This window comes from Leuresthes tenuis, unplaced genomic scaffold (genome assembly GCF_036924035.1).
Source record: "Leuresthes tenuis unplaced genomic scaffold, fLeuTen1.0.hap1 SCAF_22, whole genome shotgun sequence".
Lineage (NCBI taxonomy): Eukaryota > Metazoa > Chordata > Actinopteri > Atheriniformes > Atherinopsidae > Leuresthes > Leuresthes tenuis.
The window spans coordinates 27,706,784-27,716,424 of NW_027325376.1; the positions used below are offsets into that span (position 1 = coordinate 27,706,784).

General features: G+C 45.1%; 1 non-coding gene across 1 annotated transcript; it reads right to left on the reverse strand.

The window, feature by feature from the left end:
- Positions 1-4,821: 4,821 nt before the first annotated feature.
- On the reverse strand, positions 4,822-4,935 carry LOC140282427 (U5 spliceosomal RNA). Its single transcript, XR_011909863.1, has one exon. It is a non-coding gene; the product is annotated as a U5 spliceosomal RNA (small nuclear RNA).
- Positions 4,936-9,641: the final 4,706 nt, after the last annotated feature.

Consider the following 9,641-nt stretch of genomic DNA (forward strand, 5'->3'; position numbering starts at 1 on the left):
ATAATTACTCACAAACGGGTGAGAAAAGGTAGTATTGCCAGACCATACATGATCAAAACAGGGAGCGGAGGTGGTTCAGCTGCAAGGTGTGAATTTCTGACTAAAGTTTGTAAAAAGCGGGTAAAACAAGGTGCGAATGCCCGACAATGTATTATCAAAAGAGGGAGTGGAGGTTTTCGGCTGCAAGGTCTGAATGTCCAGCCATAATTTGTAAAAACCGGGGAAGAAAAGGCTCGAAAGCCCGACTATACACCATCAAAAGTGGGAGCGGAGGTGTTCAGCTGCAAGAAGGTCTGAATGTCCGACCATAGATAAAAGGCGGGTAAGAAAAGGTTCGAATGCCCGAATATACACCATCAAAAGAGGGAGCGGAGGTGTTCCATTGTAAGAAGGTAAGAACGTCCGACCATAGTTGGTAAAAAGTGGGTAAGAAAAGGTTACAATACCGACTGTACACAATCAATAGCGGGAAGGAGTTGTTCGTCTGCAAGAAGGTGTGAACGTCCCACCAAAGTTTGTAAAAAAGCAGTTAAGAATAGGTTTTCGGCTGCAAGGTCTGAACGTCCAACCATAATTTGTAAAAACCGGGCAAGAAAAGGCTCGAAAGCCAGACTATAAACCATCAAAAGCGGCAGCGGAGGTTTTCGGCTGTAAGAAGGGCTGAATGTCCATCCATAATTACTGAAAAATGGGTAAAAAAAGGTGCGAATGCCCAACCATACATCATCAAAAGCGGGAGAGAAGGTGTTCGACTGCAAGTAGGTGTGAATGTCGGATCATAATTTATAAAATGCGGGTAAGAAAAGGTAAGAATGCCCAACCATAAATTATAAAAAGCGACAGCAGAGATGTTCGGCTGGTATTTATCAATGTCTAGATAGATTTCCACAAAAAACAACGTTGTACTTTGCAATAAAAGAAAGAACAAATCTAAAGTTTCAGGAATCCGAGTATAAGCTTGCTTTCATGAGTTCTGCACGATTTCGGATTTTGCTATGAAATAAATTCCTTCACTCAAACTAAGTTAAAACTGCTTTGTCCTTCATATGTACCCATTTCTACATATATTTCAAGCATAAACTTTCTCATATTACCCTGAATGAGAAAGAACCACACTTGTCATTAAGCCATACGCCCCTTTTGAGGAGTTCTGCATGATTTGGGATTTTATCTATAAAATGAATTCCTTCACTCAAACTATGTTAAAACGGCTATTACCTTAATATTTATCAATGTCTAGATAGATTTAAAAAAAAAAAACCGTTGTAATTTGCAGTAAAAGAAAGAGCAGATCAAAAGTTTTAGGAATCCGAGATTAAGCTTATTTTCATGAGTTCTGCACGATTTGGGATTTTACTATAAAATGAATTCCTTCACTCAAACCAAATTAAAACTGCTTTGTCCTTCATATTTATCAATGTCTACATCGACTTAAACAAAGAACAACGTTGTATTTTGCAGTAGAAGAAAGAGCAGCACTGAAGGATCAGGAATCCGAGAATAAGCTTGCTTTCATGAGTTCTGCACGATTTCGGATTTTGCTATAAAATAAATTCCTTCACTCAAACTAAGTTAAAACTGCTTTGTCCTTCATATGTACCCATTTCTACATATATTTCAAGCATAAACTTCCTCATATTACCCTGAATGAGAAATAACCACACTACGCCCCTTTTGAGGAGTTCTGCATGATTTGGGATTTTATCTATAAAATGAATTCCTTCACTCAAACTATGTTAAAACGGCTATTACCTTAATATTTATCAATGTCTAGATAGATTTAAAAAAAAAACGTTGTAATTTGCAGTAAAAGAAAGAGCAGATCAAAAGTTTTAGGAATCCGAGAATAAGCTTATTTTCATGAGTTCTGCACAATTTGGGATTTTATGTATAAAATTAATTCCTTCACTCAAACCAAGTGAAAACTGCTTTTTCCTTCATATTTATCAATGTCTAGATTGATTTCAATAAATAACAACAGTGTATTTTGCAGTAGAAGAAAGAGCAACACCGAAGGATCAGGAATCCGAGAATAAGCTTCTTTTCATACGTTCTGCATGATTTGGGATTTTATGTATAAAATTAATTCCTTCACTCAAACCAAGTGAAAACTGCTTTGTCCTACATATTTATCAATGTCTAGATCAATTTCAACAAAGAATAACGTTGTATTTTACAGTATAGGAAAGAGCAACACTGGAGGATCAGGAATCCGAGAAAAAGCTTGCTTTCATGAGTTCTGCACGATTTCGGATTTTCCTGTAAATGAATTGCTTTGCTCAAACCAAGTTAAAATTGCTTTGTCCTTCATAATTATCCATGTCTAAAAATGTATCAAGCATAAAGTTCCTCATATTACCCTGAATGAGAAAGAAGCATCCTTTTGAGGAGTGCAGGATTTCCGATTTTGCTATAAAATTCATTCCTTCACTCAAACCAAGTGGAAACTGCTTTGAACTTCATATTTATCAATGTCTAGATCAATTTCAACTTCTTCTACTGCAAAATACAATGTTGTTGCTGTTTGTTGAAGTTGATCTAGACATTCATAAATATGAAGGTAAAATCAGTTTTCACTCGGTTTGAGTGAAGGAATTTATTTAATAGCAAAATCCCAAATCATGCAGAACTCCTCAAAAGGAACGTATGGCTTAATCACAAGTGTGGTTCTTTCTCATTCAGGGTAATATGAGGAAGTTGCTTCAAACATTTTTAGACATGGATAACTATGAAGGACAAATCAGTTTTTAAACCGCTTTTTAAAAACTTTAGTCAGAAATTTACACCTTGCAGCTGAACCATCTCCGCTCCCTGTTTTGATAATGTATGGTTGGGCATTCGCACCTTTTTTTACCCATTTTTCAGGAATTATGGGAGGACATTCACACCTTCTTGCAGCCGAACACCTCCTCTCCCGCTTGTGATCATGTGCGGTTTGATATTCGAAAATTTTCTTTCATGTTTTAAAGCAATTATTGATGGACATGCAGACCTTCTTGCAGCTGAACCCCTCTGCTCCCGCTTGTGATCATGTGCGGTTTGATATTCGAAAAGTTTCTTTCATGTTTTAAAGCAATTATTGATGGACATGCAGACCTTCTTGCAGCTGAACCCCTCTGCTCCCGCTTTTGATGGTGTATAGTCGGGCTTTTGATTCTTTTCTTCCCGGTTTTTACAAATTATGGTTGGACATTCAGACCTTGCATCCGAAAACCTCTTTTGATCATACATTGTCGGGCATTCGCACCTTGTCTTACCCGTTTCTTATAAACTTTAGTCGCACATTCACACCTTCTTGCAGCTGAACCACCTCTGCTCCCTGTTTTGATCATGTATGGTGTGGCAATAGTATCTTGTCTTACACGCTTGTTATAAACTTTAGTCACACATTCACACCTACTTGCAGCCGAACACCACCTCTCCCGCTTTTGATGATGTATGGACCGGCATTCTTACCCTTTCTCATCAGCTTTTTGCAAATTATGATCTGACATTCACACCTACTTGCAGTCGAACAGCTCTGCTCTTTTGATTATGTTTGGTTGGATATTCAAACCTTTTCTTAACTGCTTTTTACAAACTTTGGTTGGATGTTCATGTCTTCTTGAAGCCGAACACCTCCGCTTCCGCTTTTGATGGTGTATATCCGGGCATACGAGCCTTTTCTCATCCGCTTTTTACAAACCATGGTCGGACTTTCACACCTTCTTGTAGCTGAACAACTCCGCTCCCACTATTGATTGTGTACAGTCGGGTATTTTCACCTTTTTTTATCCGCTTTTTACCAACTATGGTCGGACATTCACACCTTCTTACAGCGGAACACCTCCGCTCCCTCTTTTGATGGTGTATGTTCGGGCATTCGAACCTTTTCTTACCCGCTTTTTACAAACTATGGTCGGACATTCAAACCTTCTTGTAGCCGAACACATCCACTCCTGCTTTTGATGATGTATGGTTGGGCATTCGCAACTTTTCTTACCCATTTTTCAGTAATTATGGGTGGACATTCACACCTTCTTGCAGCTGAACACCTCTCCCGCTTATGATCATGTTTGGTTTGATATTCGAAAATTCTCTTTCATGTTTTCTAGCAATTATTGATGGACATTCAGACCTTCTTGCAGCTGAACACCTCCGCTCCAGCTGTTGATGGTGTATAGTCGGGCTTTCGAGCCTTTTCTTCCCCAGTTTTTACAAATTATGGTTGGACATTCAGACCTTCTTTCAGCCGAAAACCTCTGCTCCCTCTTTTGATCATACATTGTCGGGCATTCGAACCTTTTCTTACCCGCTTTTTACAAACCATGGTCGGACTTTCACACCTTTTAGTAGCCGAATAACTCCGCTCCCGCTATTGATTGTGTGCAGTCGGGTATTTTAACCTTTTCTTACCCGCTTTTTACCAACTATGGTCGGACATTCACACCTTCTTACAGCGGAACACCTCCGCTCCCTCCTTTGATGGTGTATGTTCGGGCATTCGAACCTTTTCTTACCCGCTTTTTACAAACTATGGTCAGACTTTCAAACCTTCTTGTAGCCAAACACCTCCGCTCCCTATTTTAATCATGTATGGTTTGACATTCGCACCTTTTCTCAACCGCTTTTTACTATGGCCCACCCGCTGCAATGAGCACTCTTCAGCCCTTTTAAATGGTATAACTTTGCACTCCCGCACGCTCCAGCAAGCACCATTCAAGCAACACCTTTGCACTCCAGCTTCAAACATCGGCACAGTCGCAACAGGTAAGGCGACTCTACTCAGAGAAGTCACTCTGCACAGTAACAAGATTTTTTTTGCACAGACAGAAAGGGCTTCACCCGCAAAGGTAAAGCCTGCCAAAAATAGAAACAACTCATTAGTGCTGCTCTACACGGAAGTCTTTAATAAAAGGCGAAAGAGTTGTACGTTATGAAGAGAAACCAGAGTACGATTATCCGTCACTGCGGGAGCAGGGCATCAGGCTAGTTGGCATAGCCACCTTCCCCATGGTGAGCTTTGCTTGATTGAGACGCTTTCTCCCCCCCCTTGCTCCTCGGCTGACCAAGTAGGAACAATCGGGCCCTATTCGATGGCTGCCTTGTCTTTTACTCTGTGCAAAAGACAAGGCAGCAACAAAAACACCACGGGAACACCGTATTGAGGCTTTGTTCTGACCGCTCATTCGGTGTCGCGTTTCTTTCAAGAAATTCTCCCGCTTGGCCCACACTCTGCTCGCTCCCAGAGCCGTGTTAAAGTCTACTTCGCATTCACTCTCTTTTCTCAGCAGACTCTTGGGATTTTATCTATAAAATTAATTCCTTCACTCAAACTATGTTAAAACTGTCAAAAAAAAAAAACAATGTTGTACTTTGCAGTAAAAGAAAGAGCAAATCTAAAGTTTCAGGAATCCGAGAATAAGCTTACTTTCATGAGTTCTTCACGATTTCGGATTTTGCTATAAAATGAATTCCTTCACTCAAACTAAATTAAAACTGCTAAACCGCTAATCTGTTACATGTAAGGCAGATGTCAAATTCACCAAAATAGGATCTAAGGGTATTTGGCCAATCGAGCTGTAGCAGCTTCGGTAAAAGAGTATAAGTTGAAGAGTTTGTGAATAAAGGTGTGCAAACACATAGTGAGCTGTAGGAAAATAGGCAGGGAGCAATGCCGGCTGGGGTATATGTTCTTGTATGTTGTCTGACTGTTTGATTTGAATGTGTTGTGTAAGTGTCCTGTTGAATGTTACATGTTTGGGCTTTGACACGCTTCACTGTGGTTGTTAACTGTGTGGTGTGTCCTGAAATGTTATATGTGTGGGCTGTGTGACATGCTTAATGCTTGTCAGTAGCTACCCACTTATTCATATATAGCAACTGACAACATAAGAAGTCCGGACATACTTTGATAGTAGTTGTAGAAGTATCCTTATTGATAATAGATAAACTAATTCATAGTGATAGAACAGTAGATGAACAGGTGCCTGCACATGTCTCACGAAAATAAAATGGGTATATGATTGCTGACGGCAGAGCAATACTGCCAAAGTTATGAGTTCTTGTGGCAAACTTGATTCAGGGTCTTGACGTGTATACGTTGTTTCGCTGACTTGATTGTCACAAGAAACAAAGTGTGTTTGATAAGATCCGACCCTTTTATTACGGGAGGATCAGTATGTATGGATTCTGATGTGACTGATAAACCCATTCGTATCTTAAGCATAATCTAATACGTGAGACAACGCCCTGGCACACAATAAAAAAAAAAAAGAGAGAGCGGTTTTTTGTCCCCACAGTCCATAATGTAGAAAAGAGAGAAAAAAGCCTTTCTGATTTGGTGTGTGTGCTCACAGTGTAGAGTGTAGAGAAAAGAGAGAAAAGAAAGCCGTTTTGGTGTCACGGGTGTTGTGACTTACACACACAAAGTTCTGAATTGAGAAAGGAAATTATTTTAGAATGTCACCTCTCTGTTGGGGAAGGAGCCGGAGATGGTGCGCGAGGCTGAGCGGTTCCGGCTAGATATAGTCGGACTCACCTCGATGCACGGCTTGGGCTCTGGAACCAGTCCTCTTGAGAGGGGTTGGACTCTCTTCCACTCTGGAGTTGCCCGTGGTGAGAGGCGCAGAGCAGGTGTGGGCATACTTATTGCCCCCCGGCTGTGTGCCAGTACATTGGGGTTTACCCCAGTGAACAAGAGGGTAGCCTCCCTCCGCCTTCGGGTGGGGGGACGAGTCCTGACTGTTTTTTGTGCCTATGCGCCAAACAGCAGTTCAGAGTACCCACCCTTTTTGGAGTCTCTGGGGGAGGCACTGGAGAATGCTCCTACCGGAGACTCCCTCGTTCTGCTGGGGGACTTCAATGCTCACGTGGGCAATGACAGTGAGACCTGGAGGGGTGTGATTGAGAGGAACGGCCCCCCCGATCTGAACCAGAGTGGTGTTATGTTGTTGGACTTCTGTGCTGGTCATGGACTGTCCATAACGAACACCATGTTCAGACATAAGGGTGTCCATATGTGCACTTGGCACCAGGACACCCTTGGCCGCAGTTCGATGATCGACTTTGTGGTTGTATCATCGGATTTGCGGCCGTATGTCCTGGACACTCGGGTGAAGAGAGGGGCGGAGCTGTCAACTGATCACCACCTGGTGGTGAGTTGGCTCCGCTGGTGGGGGAGGATGCCGATCAGACCTGGCAGGCCCAAACGTATTGTGAGGGTCTGCTGGGAGCGTTTGTCAGAATCCCCCGTCAGAAGGAGCTTTAACTCCCACCTCCGGCAGAGCTTCAACCATATCCCGGGGGAGGTGGGGGACATTGAGTCCGAATGGGCCATGTTCCGTGACTCCATTGCCGAGGCAGCTGATCGGAGTTGTGGCCGTAAGGTGGTCGGTGCCTGTCGTGGCGGCAACCCTCGAACCTGCTGGTGGACACCAGTGGTGAGGGAAGCCGTCAAGCTGAAGAAGGAGTCCTATCGGGCCTTTTTGGCCAGTGGGACCCTGGAAGCAGCTGATAGGTACCGACAGGCCAGACGGGCCGCGGCTTCGGCGGTTGCTGAGGCAAAAACTCGGGCCTGGGAGGAGTTCGGTGAGACCATGGAGAACGATTTCCGGACGGCCTCGAAGAGATTCTGGTCCACCATCCGGCGTCTCAGGGGGGGGAAGCGGCTCACAGTCAACACTGTTTACAGTGGGGACGGGGCTTTGCTGACCTCAACTTGGGATGTTGTGAGTCGGTGGGGGGAGTACTTCGAGGAACTCCTCAATCCTACCAACACGTGCTCGGAAGAGGCAGAGTCGGAGAGCTCGGAGACGGGGCCTCCCATTTCTGGGGCTGAGGTTGCCGAGGTGGTCAAAAAGCTCCTCGGTGGCAAGGCCCCGGGGGTGGATGAGGTCTGTCCTGAGTTTCTCAAGGCTCTGGATGTTGTAGGGCTGTCTTGGCTGACACGCCTCTGCAGCATCGCGTGGACATCGGGGACAGTGCCTCTGGACTGGCAGATTGGGGTGGTGGTCCCCCTCTTTAAAACCGGAGCGGACCGGCCGGTTCCAACTATAGGGGTATCACACACATCAGCCTCCCTGGTAAGGGCTATTCGGGGGTATTGGAGAGGAGGATCCGTCGGATAATCGAGCCTCAGATTCAGGAGATGCAGTGTGGCTTTCGTCCTGGCCGTGGAACAGTGGACCAGCTCTATACCCTCGGCAGGATCCTGGAGGGTGCATGGGAGTTCGCCCAACCAGTCTACATGTGTTTTGTGGACTTGGAGAAAGCGTTCGACCGTGTCCCTCGTGGAGTCCTGTGGGGGGTGCTCCGGGAATATGGAGTGCCGGACCCCTTGATAGGGGCCGTTCGGTCTCTGTATGACCGGTGTCAGAGTTTGGTCCGCATTGCCGGCAGTAAGTCGGATACGTTTCCGGTGAGAGTTGGACTCCGTCAGGGCTGCCCACTGTCACCGATTCTGTTCCTAACTTTTATGGACAGAATTTCTAGGCGCAGCCAGGGCGTTGAGGGTGTCCGATTTGGCGACCTCAGAATCGGGTCTCTGCTTTTTTGCAGATGATGTGGTTCTGTTAGCGTTGTCAGGCCGTGACCTTCAGCTCTCACTGGAGCGATTCGCAGCCGAGTGTGAAGCGGCTGGGATGAGAATCAGCACCTCCAAATCCGAGACTATGGTTCTCAGCCGGAAAAGGGTGGAATGCTCTCTTCGGGTCGGGAATGAGATCCTTCCCCAAGTGGAGGAGTTCAAGTATCTCGGGGTCTTGTTCACGAGTGAGGGACGAATGGAGCGGGAGATTGACGGGCGGATCGGTGCGGCGTCTGCAGTGTTGCGGGCTCTGCACCGACCCGTCGTTGTGAAGAGGGAGCTGAGCCAGAAGGCGAAGCTCTCTACTTACTGGTCAATCTACGTTCCCATCCTCACCTATGGTCACGAGTTGTGGGTAGTGACCGAAAGAACAAGATCGCGAATACAAGCGGCCGAAATGGGTTTCCTCCGCAGGGTGTCTGGGCTCTCCCTTAGAGATAGGGTGAGAAGCTCAGTCATCCGGGAGGGGCTCGGAGTAGAACCGCTGCTCCTCCGCATTGAGAGGAGTCAGATGAGGTGGCTCGGGCATCTGGTTAGGATGCCCCCTGGGCGCCTCCCTGGGGAGGTGTTCCGGGCACGTCCCACTGGGAGGAGACCCCGGGAAAGACCCAGGACACGCTGGAGAGACTATGTCTCTCAGCTGGCCTGGGGAAGTGGCCGGGGACAGAGACGTCTGGGTTTCTCTACTCAAGCTGCTGCCCCCGCGACCCGACCCCCGGATAAGCGGCAGATGATGGATGGATGGAAATTATTTTAGAGGAAGCACTAGAGTTTAGATCCTACATTTGTTGATAGGCATTCATTTATTTCTTCACTTCTGATGAAGTTTCAACAATAAACAACAAACTTTGTGTTATGAGAAAGAACCAGACTCATTCTTCAGGAATCCGAAAATAAGCTCTATTTTACGAGTTATGCACGAATTCGGATTCTCCTATAAAACGAATTCCTTAACTTAAACCAAGTTAAGACTGCTTTGTCCTTCATATTTATTCATGTCTAATCAAGTTTCAACAATAAACAACGTTGTACTTTGTAGAATGAGAAAGAACTTCTTCAGCAATAAGCATCTCTC